An 18,510-nucleotide genomic window follows, 5' to 3' on the forward strand; every position below is an offset into this window, starting at 1 on the left:
TTTTCAGAGAGGCCTTAGCTACTACACTAAGCTAAAATAGCATCTTCCATCACCACCACTACTCTCTGACCATTGCGCTGCTTGATTTTCCTTATAGAACTCATCACTATTAAGCATATTTTTACTTTTTCATAGATTCGGTTATTTGTCTGTCTTCCTCCACTAAGGTATCAGCTCCATGAGGGATATTGTTTTCTTTTGTTTATTGATATATCCCCAGCATCTACAGTAGTGCCTGTGACATAGTAGATGTTTCATAAAGGTTTTTTGGATAGGTGAATGAATCAAAGCAATAGAAAAGGAAACTTGGGAATCAGGTCCGTATAAATTGGAATTTCCAGCTCAGCCCTTTTCTAGCTCTGAAACCTTGGTAAAACCATTAAAAATCTCTGATCCTTAGTTTCCTCAGCCGTTAAATGTGCCTAGGGATGTCTACTTTATAGGGTTGTTGTACAGAATGATTATTCAGAAACAGGTTATAGACAGTCCTAGGGGCTACAGGGCAGCCAAGGCAGAGGACTGGTCATTTGCTAGTATATCTGTACCTACATTTCCCTTAACAATCCTTTTTAGCTTTTTCCTTTGAAATAATTATAGATTCACAGGAAATTACAAAGATAGTACAGAGATACATTATCAAGGATGACAAAATAAGGACCTCCATAAAAACAACCAGAACACTGGTAGAAATTGTCAGGATCAACTTTTTCAGAACTCTGGAAATTAACCAAAGGGTGACAGAAATCCAAGGAGTGTTCATTCTGAAAGTTTCATACTGAAACTTCATAAGGAAGTGAGATATTTGGTATTTTAATTGCCCTTATCCTCATCTATGCTCCCCAGCTTTATAGTAGCCTTGAGCCTGAATAGCATGAAATCACCAAGAAAACCAACAACCTAGTATAACCACTGGAGAAAAAGGAATAGGATAACCCCATTCTCAGAGAATTGTCACTGTTTGACCTATCTTGTGGTTCACATGAAGACCCTACTTGCAAGACCTGTCTTTATTTAACCAGGCTTAGAGCTCACCCAATGCAAATAGCTTTTTCCTCAGGGGCATTTGTTAAAAACAATCAGTTAAAAACTGGGTGGCTCAGTCAGTTAAGTGTCTGACTTCGGCTCAGGTCATGATCTCACAGCTTGTGAGTTCGAGCCCTGCATCAGGCTCTGTGCTAACAGCTCGGAGCCTGCTTCGGATTCTGTGTCTCCCTCTCTCTCTGCCCCTCCCCCCTTGTGCTCTGTCTCTGTCTCTCAAAAATAAATAAATGTAAAAAAATTAAAAAATAATCATTGGAAATTTTAATTTTTAATTGTTTAATACCATGGTTGCCTAAAGTAGTGGATAAGAGTTGAAGCAAACAATAGGCTAACCAAAAAACTTAATAGAAAAAAAGATAGAGAATGATATGTCCATGGGAAGCTCCGAAAACCTCTGAGATATTCCTGCGAATCTGGCAGGCCACACAAACCTGTACACCTGCTCATGAAATAACTGAGAAGGCCCTAAGCTTTCAACTCTGGCTGATTTTAAGCCTCTGCACAAGGAGGAAGTGAAGGCTAGGGTGGAGTCATTTGTAATTTGTAATTTGCCTGGCTGAGTATTAAATATGTGTCCCCAACATGCACACAGATCCTTTTGGTAAAGACAAGCATTTTAAAAACTTTCCATCTAATCATTAGCTGACCACTAAGTTAACCAAACAGAGAATTTACTGGCCACACATGACAAATAATACATACTTTATGGAATTACTTCAGAAAACTCACTAAACAAATGAACAGAAACAACTGCAAAAAATAGCAACTACAACAAACCCTGGGATAATGGTAGTCTGATTTTCACAGTTGTTATATCATATTATTTAAAATGTTTGGTTTTCAACAACAGCAATAAATAAACATACAAAGAAATAAGAAAATATGGTTTATACACAGGACAAAAAGGAGTCCATAGATAGTAACCTGAGGGAAGCCCAGACATTACACTTATTAGACAAAATTTTATAATATGTTCAAAGAACTGAGAGAAACCAATAATTAGAGAAAAATATCATAATGTCTCACCAAATAGACAATATGAAAAGATAGATATATTATATAAAAAGAACCAAACATAAATTCTGGAGGTGAAAAGTACAATAATAGAGATAAAAAAATTTACTAGAGGACATCAACATAAAATTCAAGCAGATAGAAGGAAAGATCAGCCAACTTGAAGACAGGTCAACTAAGATTATTCAATCTAAAGGACAGAAAGAAAAAAATTAAGAAAAATGAACAGAGCTTCAGAGAGCTGTGGGCAACCAGTAAACATACCAATATGCTCATGATAGGAGTCCCAAAAGATAGGTGAGATAGAAAGGGGTAGAAAGAATATTTGAAGAAATAATGGCTGAAAACTTCCCAAATTTGAGGGAAAATAATAATCTACACATGCAAGAAGCTTAATGACTCCAAGTAGGAAAAATTCAAAAAGATATCCAGACCTTGACACATTATGACCAAATAGTCAAAAGCCAAAGCCAAAGATAGAATCTGAAAAGCAGCAAGAGAAAAGTGACACATCACATAAAAAGAATTCTCAATAAAATTAATAGCTGATATCTCATTAGAAGCAATGGTTAGAAGGGAGTGGGATGACATATTCAAAGTGCTGAAAGAAAAATGTTGTCAGCTAAAAGTTCTATATCCAGCAAAGCAATCGCTCAAAAAATTAAGAAGAAATTAAAATTCAGGTGTAAATGAAAGAATGCCAGACAGTAACTTGAATCCACAGAAGAAATAAAGAACACCAGTATTTTTTGTTTGCAATGTCTTTTCTCTCCCATCTGATTTGAAAGACAACCACATAAAGCAATAATTATAAATCTGTCAATGGGTATACAACATATATAATGTAATTTGTTTGACAATGAAACATAGAGGATGGTAGAGGGAATGGAGCTATATAAGAGCAAAGTTTTTGTATACTACTGAAATTAAATTAGTCTTAATCTAAAATTGACTGTTATAAACTAAGATGTGAATTATAATTCCCAGGGCAACCAATAAGAAAATAACTAATAGGGGTGCCTGGATAGCTCAATAGGCTGAGCATCCAACTCTTGATTTTGGCTCAGGTCATGATCCCAGGGTCGTGGGATCAAGCCCCAAGTCGGGCTCCATGCTAAGTGTGGAACCTGCTTAAGATTCTCTCTCCTTCTCCTCTCCCCTGCTCTCTCACTCTCTCTAAAAGTGAAAACAAAAGAAAACAACTAAATAATAGTAAAAGAAAAAAAATATTAAAATGATACACCAGAATATACCTATTTAACACAAAAGAAGGCAGTAATGAAGGAATAAAAGATCAAAAATACATCATATACATATATATATATATATATATATATATGACAAATGGCACAATCGCAGATATAAATCCTACCATTACACTAATTACATTGAGGTAAATGGATTACATATTCTGAATAAAGGTAGAGATTGGCAAAGTAGATTTTAAAAACCCCATGATTCAATGGTATACACTGTATAAAAAAGATGGACTTTAGATTCAGATGCAAATAGGTTGAAAGTAAAAAGGATTGAGAAAGATATACCATGAAAACAGTAACCAACAGATAGCTGGAATGGCTTTACTAATTTAAGACACAATATACTTTGTGGCAAAACTTGTTACTAGAGATGAAGGAGAATATTTTATAATGATAAAAGGATCCATCTATCAAGACAATACAGCAATTATAAAATATATGTACCTAACAACACAGCTCCAAAATACATGCATCAAAAACTCAGAGAATTGAAGGGAAAAATAATAGTTGGATACCTCAATGCCTTACTTTCCATAATGGACAGAACAAAACAGAAGGTCAACATGGAAAAAAAGAAGACTTAAACAACACTATAAACCAACTAGACCCAAAGACTTCTATAGAACACTTTGCCCGACAAGAGCAGATAACCTTCTGCTCAAGTGTCCATGAAACTTTTTCCACGTAGGCTACATGTTAAGTCATAGAAAAGTGTCAATAAGTATAAAAGGATTTAAGTCATTCAAAGTATGTTCTCCAACCACAATAGAACGAAGTTAGAAATCAGTAACAGGAATAACTTTGATGATATCACAAATATATGGAAATTAAATTACCTTCCAAACACACTCCTAAACAGCCAATGGGTTAAAGAAGAAATCACAAAGGAAATTAGAAAATATTTTGAGAGAAGTGAAGACAAAATACAGCATATCAGAACTTATGGGGTTTTGCAGACATTGACAGGCTGATGCTAAAATTTAAATGGAAATATAAGGGCCAAGAATAGCCAAAACGATTGTGATGGTTAATGTTATGTGTCAACTTGACTAAATCATGGGATGTCCAGATAGCTGGTTAAACATTATTTCTGGGTGTGTCTGTGAAGATGTTTCTGGAAGAGGTTAGTATTTGAAATAATAGAGTAAAGCAGAAAGCTCTCTCCAATGTGAGTAGGCATCATAAAATCTGTTGAGGGCCTGAATGGAACAAAAAGGCAAAGGTTGAATTCATTCTCTGCCTGACTGTTGAGCTGGAAAATCACTTTTCTCCTGCCCTCGGTGTTTCACATTTTCAGGTCTTCAGACCTGACTGGAATTTACACCATTGGCTCTCCACCTCTCAGGCCTTCAAACTATAGCACCAACTTTCCCAGATCTTCAACTTGCAGATGACAGATTGTAGGACTTTGCAAACTCCATAATCACATGAACCAATACTTTATAATACATCTATGCATATCCTATTGGTTCTGTTTCTCTGAAGAACCATGATGAATGCAACAATCTTGAAAAAGAGCAAAGTTGGTTCTTTGAAACACCCCAATTTTAAAACTTACTATACAGCTATATTAAACCAAGTCTGTGTGGTACTGGCATAAAGATAGGCAAATAGATGTATAGAAAAGAATTGAGTCTAGAAATAAACCCATACATTTATGTTCAATTGATTTTCAGTAAGGGCATCAAGGCCATTCTGTGGGGAAAAGAATTGTCCATTCAACAAACAGTGTTGGTACAAATAGATATGCAAGAGAACCAAATTTTGACCTCCACTTCACACCATATAAAAATACCTCAAAATAGATAAAAGACCTAAATTTAAGAGCTAAAACAATACATGTTTTCTTAGAAGAAAACATAGGTGTAAAACTTGACCTTGGATTAGACAGTAGTTTCTTAGGACACCAAAAGGACTAGCAACAAAAGAAAAAGAAACAAATGATTCCATCCAAATTTCTGTGTTTCAAAGGATACTATCAAGAAAGTAAAAAGACACCACACAAAATGAGAAAGGAGAAGAAAATATTTGCAAATCGTGTATCTGATAAGAGACTATCATCTGGAATATATAAAGAACATTTAAAAGCTAACAATAAAAAATGTGATTTTAAAATGGGAAAAATATTTGAGTATCAATTTCTCCAGGAAAATATACAGATGACCAACAACCACATGAAAAGATGTTCAACATCTTTAGTCATTTAGTGAAATTCAAATCAAAACAATGAGATACCACTTTATACTACTAAGATGGCTAGAATCAAAACGTCAGATAACAAATGTTGGTGAGGATATGGAGAAATTTGAACCCTCAGGCTTTGCTGATGGGAATGTAAAATGATGCAGCCTCTTGGAAAACAGTCGGGCCATTTCTCAAAATGTTAGACATAAGCTACCATACAACCCAATAATTCTACTGCTAGTGTAGATACCCAAGGACATTGGAAACATATGTTTACACATAAACTTGTACATGAATGTTCATAACAGCATTATCCACAATAGCCAAAAAGTGGAAAGAATCTATATGTCCATCAGCTGATGAGTGTATAAAAAATATGATATCTATATCTATGTTTGTATGTATGCTCATATATGGTTCTTAACCTGAAGTGAATATACACATACACACATGCATACACATGGAAATATTATTTAGTCATAAAAGGGAATGAAGTACTGATACATGATGTAACATGGATGAACCTTAAAAACATTATGCTAAGTGAAAGGAAGCAGTCAAAAGGATGACAAATTATATGATTATTATTATATGATTCCATTTATATGAAATGTTCAGAATAGGCAAATCCATAAGGCCAGACAGTTGATTAGTGATTGCCAGAGGTGGGAGAAAATGAGGGGTGATTTCTAATGGGTACTGAGTTTGGGGGTGGTTAAAATGTTCTGGAATTAGATAGTGAAAATGTGCAACATTATGAATATACTAAGAATACTGAATTGTACACTTTACAGGGTGAATATTATGATATGTGATTCATATCCCAGTAAAAATTGTATAAGAAGAAAAAGGGAGTACAGATGGGTTCCATGTATTCTCCATCTAGTGTTTTCCAATGGCTGCATATTGCATAATTAAAATAGAATATCAAATCCAGGAAACTGGCATTGATATAATGTGTGCATGTAGTTTTATGCTATTTTATCACATGTAGATTTGTGTAACTACCACCACAATCAAAACCCAGAATTGTTCCATCACTACTAAGTTCTCCTTCATGCTACCTCTTGATAGTCACACCCAGCTTCTTTTACCCCACCATCTCTAACCCCTAGCAATCACCAGTCTACTCCCCAATTCTGTAATCGTCATGCCAAGAATGTTATATAAATGGAATTTTATAGCATGTGACCTTGGTATTAGATTTGTCACCCAGCATAATTCCCTGGAAAATTATCTATGCATATATCAAGACCTTGTTTCTTTTGATTGCTGATACAATATGAATGTACCAGTTTGTTTAACCACGTACCTATTTAGAGCACTTTTGGTTGTTTCCAGCTTTTGGCTATTACAAATAATGCTGCTGTGAACAATAATGCAGAGGTTTTTGTGTGGATATGTTTTCATTTCTCTGGGATCAATGAATGCCCACAGGTGGAATTGATGGGTTCCATGGTAAGTGTATGTCTAGCTTTTGAAGAAACCACCATACTATTCTCTAAAGTGGCTATACCACTATACATTCCCACCAGCAATATGTGAGATTTAGTTTATCTACATCAGCATTTGGTATGGTTACTATTTTTTTTTTCATTTTAGCCATTCCAATTGGTATGGAGTAATAACTTATCATTTTCTCCATTTGTATGTCCTCTTACTGATGTTGAACATCTTTTCATGTGCTTATTTGCTATCCATATATCTTCTTCAGTGAAATGTTTTTTTCACGTCTTTTGTCCATTTTCTGATTGGATTGTTTGATTTTTGCTATTGAGTTTTGAGACATCTTTATTTATTATTGATATAAGTTCTCTGTTAGATATGTGATTTGCAAATATTTTCTCTTACAATGTAATTTGTTTTTTTTATCCTCTTTTTAGGAAATTTTGTAGAGCAAAAGATCTTAATTTTGATGAGCTCAAAAATTATCTACCTTTTATATGATAGATTATGCCTTTGATGTTAGATCTAAGAACTCTTCATCAAGGCTTAGGTACTACAAATTATCTCCTATGTTTACTTTTAAAGAGTTTTCTACTTTTACATTTTACATTTAAACAATTGGCCCATTTTGAGTAATTTTGTGTAAGGTGTGAGGTTTAGGTCAAGGTTCATCTTTTTGCCTATGAATGTCCAATTGCTCCAGCACCATCTGTTGAAAAGTGATTTTTCCTCCACTGAATTGCTTTTGCACCTTAGTCAAAAATAAGTTGGGTATATTTATGGGTCTATTTCTGGGGTATCTATTCTGTTCTTTTGATCTGTGTGTCTATTTCTCCACTAACACCACACAGTCTTGATTACTGTCCCTATGTAAGTCTTAATATCAGGTAGAGTGATTTCTCCTATTATGTTCTTCCTTTTCTAAATTGTTTTTAGCTATTCTAGTTCCTTGGCTTTTCCACATGGATTTAAAAATAATCTTTTTAATATCTACAAAAAACTTGATGGTATTTTGATAAGAAACCTGTATTTCAACTTCAGAAGAATTGACATTTTTACTGTGTAGAGTCTTCTAATATGTAGACACACTGCCTCTCCATTTATATAGATCTTCTTTGATTTCTTTCATTATCATTTTGTAGTTTTCATCATACAAATCCCATACCTGTTTTGTTAGATTTAGGTTTTTCACTTTTTGAGTGACTGTAAGTGGCACTATAATTTTAGTTTCTGTGTCCACATGTTCTTGAATAGCACATAGAAAATGCAGTTGGGTTTTTTGTATGTTGATCATGTATGCTGAGATCTTCAAAAAGTCACTTAGTTGTGGAAATTCATTTGTTCATTTGTTTTTCAGGTTTCCTAGCATTTTTTATGTCAACCATTGTGTCACCTGCAAATAGGAACAGTTTTGTTTCTTCATTTCTGATTGGCATGCTTTTTATGTGTTTTCCCTGCCTTAGTGTGCAAGCTACAATTTCCAGTACTTGTTGATTACAAGTGGTGACAATAGGCATATTTGCTTTGTTTCCCATCAATAAAAGGAAAGCATTCTGTCTGTATGTTTCTTGGTCAAGTAATATAATTCTTTAAAAATATTGCTGAATTCAATTTGCTAATATTTTGTTTATTTACCTAATTTTTAAAATTTATTTTCAAGTTGGTTAACATACAGTGTAGTCTTGGCTTCAGGAGTAGAACCCAGTGATTCATCTCTTACATATGACACCCAGTGCTCATCCCAAAAAGTTCCTTCCTTAATGCCAATCACCTATTTAACCCACCCCTCCAGCAACCCTCAGTTTGTTCTTGGTATTTAAGAGACTCTTATGATTTGCCTCCTTCTCTGTTTTTATCTTATTTTGCCTTCCCTTCACCTATGTTCATCTGTTGAGCTTCTCAAATTCCACATACGAGTGAAATCATATGACCTCTGTCTTTTACTGACTGACTTATTTCACTTAGCATAATACAGTTAGTTCCATCCATGTTGTTGCAAATGGCAAGATTTCATTCTTTTTCATCAAGTAGTAGTTCATAGTATAGTATATACTATATATATGTAGTGTATATATATATATATGTGTGTGTGTGTGTGTGTGTAGTGTATATATATATATATATATAGTGTGTATATATATATATATATGTTGTGTGTGTGTATATATATATATACACTATATATATATACACACTATATATATGTATATATACATATATATAGTGTATATATATATATATATACACTACATACATATATATATATATATACACACACACAACATATATATATATATATATATATATACCACATCTTCTTCATCCATTAATCAGTCAATGGACATTTGGGCTCTTTCCATAATTTGGCTATTGTTGATAGCACTGCTATAAATATAGGGGTGCATGTACCCCTTCAAATCAGCATTTTTGTATCCCTTGGATAAAGTCCTAGTAGTGTGATTGCTGGGTCTTAGGATAGTTCTATTTTTAATTTTTTGAGAAACCACCATACTGTTTTCCAGAGTGGCTGCACCAGTTTGCATTCTCATCAACAGTGCAATAGGGCTCCCCTTTCTGCACATCCTTGCCAACATCTATTGTTTCCTGAGGTGTTAATTTTAGCCATTCTGACCAGTGTGAAGTGGTATCTCAATGTGGTTTTGATTTGTATTTCCCTGATGATAAGTGATGTTGAGTATCTTTTTATCTGTCTGTTTACCATCTGGATGTCTTCTTTGGAAAAGTGTCTATTCATGTCTTCTGCCCATTTCTTCATTGCATTATTTGGGGGGCATTTTGTTAAAGATTTTGCTTCTATATTCATGAGGGATTTTTAAAAATATTTATTTTGGGGAGAATTCAAGTGGGGGAGGGTCAGAGAGAGGGGACAGAGGATCCATAGAGGGCTCTGCACTGACAGGCTGACAGCAGTGAGCCCAATGTGGGGCTCGAAGTCACAAACTACGAGATCATGACCTGAGCTTAAGTCAGATGCTTAACCGACTGAGCCACCCAGGGGATGCTATTCATGAGGGATATTTATTTGTACTATCTTTATCTGGTTTTGGTATCAAGGTAATATCTTTTCTTTTTGTACTATCTTTATCTGGTTTTGGTATCAAGGTAATATCAGCCTTATACAATGAGTTGAGTGTGAGCTATTTCCAGGAAAAGATTATATAGAATTATTGTTAATTTTTCTTAAATGTTTGGTAGAATTCTTCAGTAAAGCCATTTTGGCCTGAATATTTCTTTAATGGGAAGTTTTTAATCACAAATTTATTTCATAGTTATGGGGATAATAAAATTATCTACTTGATATTGTGTGAGTTGTTACAGTTTGTGCTTTTCTAGGAATTGGTTCATTTCATCTAAGTTGTTAAACTTATGAGTTTAAAGTTGTTCATAGCACTCCTTTTTCATTCATTTGATGAGTTCAGAGTTTGTAATGATATCCTATGTTTAATTCCTGATATGGGGTGGTTTGTGTCTTCTCTCTTTTTATCATCAGTCATGCTAGAAGTTAATCCATTATATTGGTCTTTTCAAAGCACCAGCTTTTTGTTCCATTTGTTTTTCTGTTTTTTTTTCTATTTTGAATTTTATTATTTTCTGCTTACTTTATTATTTTACTACTTCTGCTTGCTTTTGGGTTTACCTTTTCTCTTCTTTTTTTAAATATCTTATAGTGAAAGTTTAGATTACTGACTTTATATTTTTTTCTCTTTTCTGATGTAAGCATTTAGTGCCATAAAGTTCCCTCTTATCACTGATTTAGCTGCATTATACAGATTTAAAAACTTTTTTAATGATTATGTATATTTTAGAGAGAGTAGCAGACAGAGCACAAGAGGGGGAGGGGCAGAGAGAGAGTGAGACACAGAATCTGAATCAGGCTCCAGGCTCTGAGCTGTCAGCATAGAGCCCGATGCGGGGCTAGAACTCACAGACTGCAGGATCATGACCCCAGCCGAAGTCAGATGCTTAACCACCTGAGCCACCCAAGCGCCCCTGCATTATACAGATTTTAATGTTGTATTTTCATTTTCATTCAGTTCAATGTATTATACATACATAAACTATCACCATCTACTGTTGTGAACATTTTACCACTTCAAGTGAAGTATAGTAATTCTACCTCCTTTTATGACCCTGTAAACACCACCATTTATAACTTTTAAAAATATTTCCACTACCTACATGGAGAGCCACATTAAACATTGTTCTAATTTTTTCTGTAACTAATTTAGAAAATTCAACAGAAAGAGGAAAGTTAATTATATTTACCCATATTTTTACTCTTTCAACTATTCTTTCTTCTTTCCTGATATTCCAACATTTATTCTTTTAGCCTTTCTTTTACATTTTAACAGTTTTCCTTAGCCATTCTTTTAGTATAGGCCTGTTAGTAACAAATTCCTTAGTTTTCCTTCATCTGAGAATGTCTTGTTTACCCTTCATTCATGAAGGATATTTTTGCTAGATAGAGAAGTCTGGGTTGACAGTTCTTTTCTTTTAACTCTTGAAAATACTGTGCTACTTACTTCTGGCTTCCATGGTTTCTAACGTGAAATCTACTCATGTGAACTATTTTCCCTCCTAAGTAATGTGTTTTGTCTTGCTGCTTTCAAGATTTTTTCTTTGTCTTTAGTTTTTAGAAGTTTGACTAGGTGTGATTTGGTGTGGATTCCTTTGGCTTTATCCTGTTTGGGATTTGCTCAGCTATTGAATCTATAAGTTTAGGTCTTTTGACAAACTTGGGGAATTTGTGACATTATTTTTTAAGTAGGTTTTCAGCCTCATCTGTATTCTCCTCTCCTTCCATGGCATGTATTCCAATGACATGAATGTTAGATCCTTTGTTATAGACCTACAGGTTCCTAAGCCTCTCACTTTTTTAATGTATATTCTCTCCATTGTTCAGATTGAGTAATTTTATTGCTTTGTGTTCAAGTTTAAGTATTTCCCCTGTCCCCTCCATCATTTTTAAGCCCATCTATTGAAAGTTTCATTTCAGTCATTGTATTTTTCCACTCAAAAAATTTCCACTTGGTTCTTTGTTATATATTCTATTTCTTTCCTAAAACTTTTTCCATTTGTTTCAAGTATGTTTGCCATTCTTTTCTGAGTGGTTTTTATAATGACTACTTTAAGATCATTGTTATAATTTTAATATCTGTGTCAACTCAGTTTGGGCATCCATTGCTTTTCTTTTCCATTAAGGTTGAGATTTTCCTGTTTTGTGATATGGCAGGATATTTTTTATTGAAACCTGGACATTTTGTGGATTATCATATGAGAATCTGGATCTTATGTAACTCTTTTGTTTTAGCCAGAGTCCTCTAACACTGCACTGGCAGAGGAAGAAAGATACTCCTGGGTTGGGATGAAAGTCGAGATTCCCTAGTCTGCCTCCTTTGATGCTCCAAGGTAGGGAGGAGTGCCTCATTACTGCTAAGTAGATAATAGGATTTCAGCCCCCCCCCACCAGATCACCACTGACAGTGGGAGCAGAGAAAGCCTCATCACCACCAGGCAAGGGATAAAAGTCTGGGCTCAGCCTTTTCTGATACCATCCCAGTCAGTGGAGATGGGGAAGCGTTGGGACACCTTGTAATGGCCTGGTAAGGGTGGAAGTCTAGGCTTCCCACTCAGCCTTTGTTGTCATGAGTAGAGTGTCATGAGTAGAGTGTTCTATAGTGTTAGGTTGGAGTAGAGTGACTGTTGTCTAGCAGTTTTCTATCTTGCTATATTGCTTCTTTTCTGGTCCTTTGGCCAAAAGAGAATAAGATTTTGTTGGGGCTGTGTCTTTTAACTTTTTTGTTTGTTTGTTTTGGGCTGTGTTCATTGGTGTTTCTGTTTTCTGGCTTCTCTAGCACCCAGGGAACTCACCACCCTATTATTCCTTGGGTGTCAAGTTCCTTAGTTATTCTGCCTTCTTCTTTCCACCTTTCAAAGTCTTCTTATGTTTGTTTTATATATAACACCCATAATTTTTAGTTGTATGTAGCAGGAAAAATCAGGAGAAATGTGGCTATTCCTCTCATCTAGAACCAGAATTCCCCCTTTGTTACCTTTTTCTCCCACTTAAGAAAGACCATAAGGAGAACCATAAATATTCTTTTTTTTTTTGTGGCTTTTACAAAAGTAAAGAAGAAAAGACAGGAAATAATTTGCAATACTCAACTCTTTAACTGTAATTAGTGAGTAACAAATAGTTCATAACATCCATAGTGTCTTGACAATAAGAATTGAGAAGATCTGCACTCTAGTTCTCAGAATGGAAGATGCTGATACAGTGATTTCATTCAATACCTGCAGAGATCAACCCCCTCTCATCCTCTAAACTTGCTTCTAGCCTTTCCCCTTACTCATGCCTACTGCAATTCTGGTTGGGGCAGTTTTAGGAGTGTGCCCACAGAACCTTGGTACCTGGCCTCCTCTGTCCTATGAATATGGGCACAGGGAACAGGTAAAGAAGTTCAGGTCTAATATATCCTTCCTGTCCCTGTCCCTGGGGCTACTGTGTATGGACTCTCACCCCCAGAGGCTTTGGCCCTTGGGATCATCCCTCTTCTTCATTTACAGCCTGTCCTTTTATTCTCAGCTCCTTCCCCGCAGAACAACCCCCCCCCCATACTACCCACTCCCTAATGGCTCAGGGAAGCACATTCCATACTCCTTCTTGGGGCTGAGGCCAAGGAAGTAGTGGCAGCTATTCAAAAGTGCAGGTTGTGTGTGAGTGTGTGTGTGTGTGTGTGTGTGTGTGTGTGTGTGTGTGTAGGGGGAGATCCTGCCTGCTTGCTTGGCTGGAGGATGGGGGTGGGGGATCCCCCAAAGGGGAACAGTTCTGAGGGCTGTTGAGAGAGCTATTGAGGCCAATGAGAGGATAACAGCATGTGTCATCTCTATCCGTAGAGGCTTCAGTCTGTGGTGGGAGCACAGATATTACTTCTCTGTTTACTTCAGTCCTGGTATTACTGAGGACACTGCAGTCCTCCCTGCTGTGCCTTTTGGGACCAAACCTACCATAGAGCCTTGATAGACTAGGCTCATTGGGACCAGACTCTTGCCTGCACTGTAACCTCAATTCTTCCACTTGCAAAATGAGGGTAATATTCTAGGAGCCTTTATGTTCTGGTTTCAGGGGCTTCTTTGAGGGCCCTGTCAATTCTATCCTGGCACATTCCCAAATCTCAAATGGCCTCATGCCCTTTGACTGGGTACATAACCATTATTGTGACTGTACTGGAAAGTTAGCCATTGTTGGCTTTTTAAATACACATTTGAATCTGCCATAGAAAATATACTTTAAAAAAATCCCAAATACCCAACCAAACATTTCTGCATGCTTTGAATTTTGGACTTGCCCACGGACCACGTAAAGGCCCCACAGACCACTACTATTCCCTGGACCACCCCAGAGTACTGCTGTCCCAAAGGAGGTCTGTGAATGAGCCTTGGAAACTGAAGTGGGGCCTGGGGAGATGGCTTGGGGAGGGAGTTGTCCTGGGACAAGGAAGTGAGTCAGGGTGGCAAGCACCAGAATTCTGGTGGAGGAGAGCCAACAGCCTTCAGGCCTGCTCAGATATGCCTAATAGGGAGTGGGCTGGGTAGCCCAGAATGGAAGTCAGACTCTGGGTGGAAGAAGGCACCAGGCTAACTTGTCCAAGGGGTGGATCTCAAAGGGAGAAAACCTCAGATGCAGACCCTAGCCCCCACTGCCAATTGCCTATGGGACAAACATAGCCAAAAATCATAGTTGTGAAGGGAGCCTAGAAAAGGCCTGAGCTCATGAATTCTGCACTCTTGCAGGAAAGTCCAGCCCCGTAGAGGGGTACAAATCATTAATCCATTCATTCAACAATTCACCCATCTACTATGTGTTAGGCCCTATGCTAGATGTCAGGGATACAGCTGTGAGCTAAATAGGGCCCACCCTCAAGGGATTCCCAATCAGTGGGAAAGACAGGTAAACAATTACAATAGAGTTTAGTCAGAGAGCTATGGGAGTTCAGTGGAGAAGACTCAACCCAGATGTGGGGGTCAGGGAAGCTTCCTGGAGGAGATGTCTAAACTGGAAATTGAAAGGTAAAATAGCATTATCCAAGGGAAGACAAGGGCAGAAAGGAGCAGTGGTCTCAGCAGATGGATCAGCATGTCTAAGTCCTATAAGTCACAGTAAGCATGACTAACCAATCTTATTGTCTCATCCCCTAGGTTTGGGCTTTGCAGGGTTTGTCATGCCTTATCTATCCCCAGGCTTTTGGGTTGCCTCATACCAAGGATGTTAGAGACCCTACTAATTCCTGATTGAACCTGATCCCACAGTAAAATGAACAGTTCTGGGCCCAGGGACTTCTGGGTGCATGTGAGTGAGAGCAGAGTCTCAAGTATATAGGGAACAGCCACAGTGACCCTTGGCTGGGGAAGGATGTGGGTTGAGGAAGTGACAGTGCCTGCACTGAGTCAGTGACTACTTCTGGCATGGTACTTTACAGTGTGCAAGTACTGCGTCCACCACCATTGTCTGTGAGGCAGTGGTCCTCGAGGGTACACCTGTAGCAGGACTTAACCATATCTAGGCATGGGAAGAGCATTGCAAGATGGACAATGACCTGCTTAAGATTTTTCAGAGGGAAGTGGTGAGGCAATGACTTCACATGTCTGTGCCTCAGTGTCCCTCTACAGTCTCCAGATTTGACAGTCCAGAAGGTGGCAATACAGCTAGAGCTTGGCTCTAGGCCCTCTAGGGAACAAGTTACTACAGTGACTTTGCAGGTGGGGCAAGTGTTAAGCAGGAAGCTACCCTGTTGGCTGGCATATCAGAGTGGGAGCCAGGGGCAACCAGTGACAAGTCACTCTCTTGTGTCTCCATCCAGAACAGCTTCCCCTTGGCAGGAGTGAAAGTCAACAAACAAGGGCCAGAGCAGCCACAGCCCTGTGCAGACTGCCAGGACCAGGCAGTACCCCTGAGGACCCTGGCAAGCCTAGGTATATATTTAGGCAGCTGCTAAGGCCTCTTGACTCCACCTTTGCCCTTTTTCCTACTAAGAGATGGCCTGGACTATAAGGGAAAGCCCCACTGGGGTCCACTCCTGATCTCTGGACCAGGCCTGGGGATGAAGCCTGTCTCCATCCAGTGCAGACAGGGTGTAGCCTTTTCCCTCTCCCTTGGACAACCCCTCTAGCCAGGATCCAACAGCTGGATTTTTCTGACATTTGTGGGCCTGGCTGACTCCAATCCAGGGCTACTGTCCCAGATCTGCCCCTTGTCTACTGTCTGACTCCTCTGATTTCTCTGGACCTCAGTTTAATAGCCTGATGGAGGATGGTCTTGGTGGACTCTTAAGTGTCCTTACAATCACGAAATTCCAGGAGTTGGAGGTTATATTTCAGGTTCTGGCTTTCTTTGCCCATGTTTCAGGAGAACATTGAATGTGAGCAGTTCTCTCACCTCTGGACTTCCAGGCTGAGCATTATGCCACCTGCACTGGCCTCCCTCCCCTAGAAGAAACTTTCCTCAACCATCCCAATTCAAACCTTTCTCTCACCTTTTCTAGAACTTCCTTCACTTCTGGTGGAACCTGGACCATGTAGGTGTCTGTGCATGCACAACCACATGTATTTCTACCTCTGTCCATATCCATATGTGTACATAGAGAGGGAAAGTCACTTCTTGACCCCCTCCTCCCTCAGGGTTTACCCAAAGCATTTGTAGACAGTCCTATGACCAAAATGCACAGTCATCAGGTCAACTCCACACGGAATTTGCCTTTCTTATTCTTGGTTGCCCTACCTGTTAAAATTCTCACTTCATAGGAATTTATGAGACTTCACTCCTTTCATTCATTCATTCAGCAAATATATATGGAACTTTTTCTGTAGGGCCAGACACGGTTCTAAGTGCTGAAACTAAGTGAGATAATGTAAAGTGCTAAACCTCATGCTGGGCATGTGGCAAGAGCCCAGTAGGTGTGAATTTTCTCTCCTTCATCCACACAGTAATTAGCTAACATCTATGGATCACCTACTATGTGCCACACACTGCCATAAACACATTTATTCTTATATTCCTCACAATGCTTTGACATAGGCATTATTATCATCCCCTCCATATTACTTATAGATGAGGAAACAGAAAAGTGAGGTAATTGAGAGTCACATGGCTAATAAGTTGCAGTCCAACCCAAAATCCATGCTCTTCACCACTCTCTGACTAGAGCTTGCCACTTTTTCTGCAATTAGGGCTCAGCTCATAGACCCACAGTCACAAGAGAAATGTGTGTGCACATACACATACATCATGAATACACACATTTATGCTACAAATATTACTGCTTGTGTTCAGCAGCCCAGGCCCAGTGCTAGCCCCACAAACAGGAAAGAGCACAACCTCCACATATTTGCAATGCCTCCTCCCCACCAGACCCCAGATGCACATCCCCTACCTCATGCCCTGCTGGACATGCAAGCATTTACATGCATACAGACAACAGCCCCATACACACACCCCTTCTTTAGCTTTTATGGGCAGAGTAAGGGAGAAGAAAGGAGAAGGAATTTTATCTGCAATGTGAAGCTATACAGTGGGTTCAACAGAAGTAGTCAAGGTCAGCAGGTAGGGAGTGGGGAGCTGAGAGGTTTGCCTTGGCCAGAGACAAAGCGTGGGTGAGGGAGGCAGCAATAGCAAGAGGAGGAGAAGGAGGGGGAAACCCAGTATCTTGATAAACCATGCAAGTCAGAGACGGTGGATGTAGGGATTGGACTTGCAAGAACTTTCTCAAGCCATAAATTTTCACTGGCTGCCTGAAGCCCAGAGCATGGAGTCTAGAGGCTGCAAACCTTAGCAAGTTCTGAGACAGCTAATTTCAGGAGCAGCAGGGTCAGAGTCTAGGCCCTGAGTGAGGGGAAGGGTGCAGAGATTCCCAACCTTCTGGGCTACAGCCCTGTGCCCTCAGCATGCAGGTGAACACGGCACGCTGCTCCGGAGTCTGTTTCTAGGTTACCCTGGAGTGCCGGCTCCCTGTGTGGCTGCACACTTCTGCAGATGTGGGTGCTTGTATGCCTATATCTGTGTGTGCTTGTGTGTGTGTGGTGAGTAACAGAATAGTTTAAGAATATGAGCTTTGGAGTCAGGTGGAATGAGTGTCCAAGCCTGACTCCACAGCTAACCAGCTGTATAACCTTGGGCACATTAGTCACACTTTCTGAGCCTCTATTTCCTCATCTATAAATGGAGATCATTGTAGCTACCTTATAAGGTTGTAAGAATAAATTGATATAATGCATGAGACAGACTCAGTGCTCAATAACCTTAAGGATTATTGTTATGTTGGACCTACCGACCCAAGAGACCCCCAAATTTAGACCCAGGGGCCATGAATCCATAACTCCTAATAGAGGTGGTCACCACCCTCAGACTTCCTCCATAGTCCTATGTCTTCACCAGCAGGCATGGTTGGCTGTCCTCTTCCTGCACACTCAGCTATTCAAGAGCCCACCAAAGGCCCATTCATAGCCCCACCTAAGGTAGCAGACACAGAGGATATATGCACACACCTGC

Source organism: Neofelis nebulosa, chromosome X, assembly GCF_028018385.1.
Source record: "Neofelis nebulosa isolate mNeoNeb1 chromosome X, mNeoNeb1.pri, whole genome shotgun sequence".
Taxonomy (NCBI): Eukaryota; Metazoa; Chordata; class Mammalia; order Carnivora; family Felidae; genus Neofelis; species Neofelis nebulosa.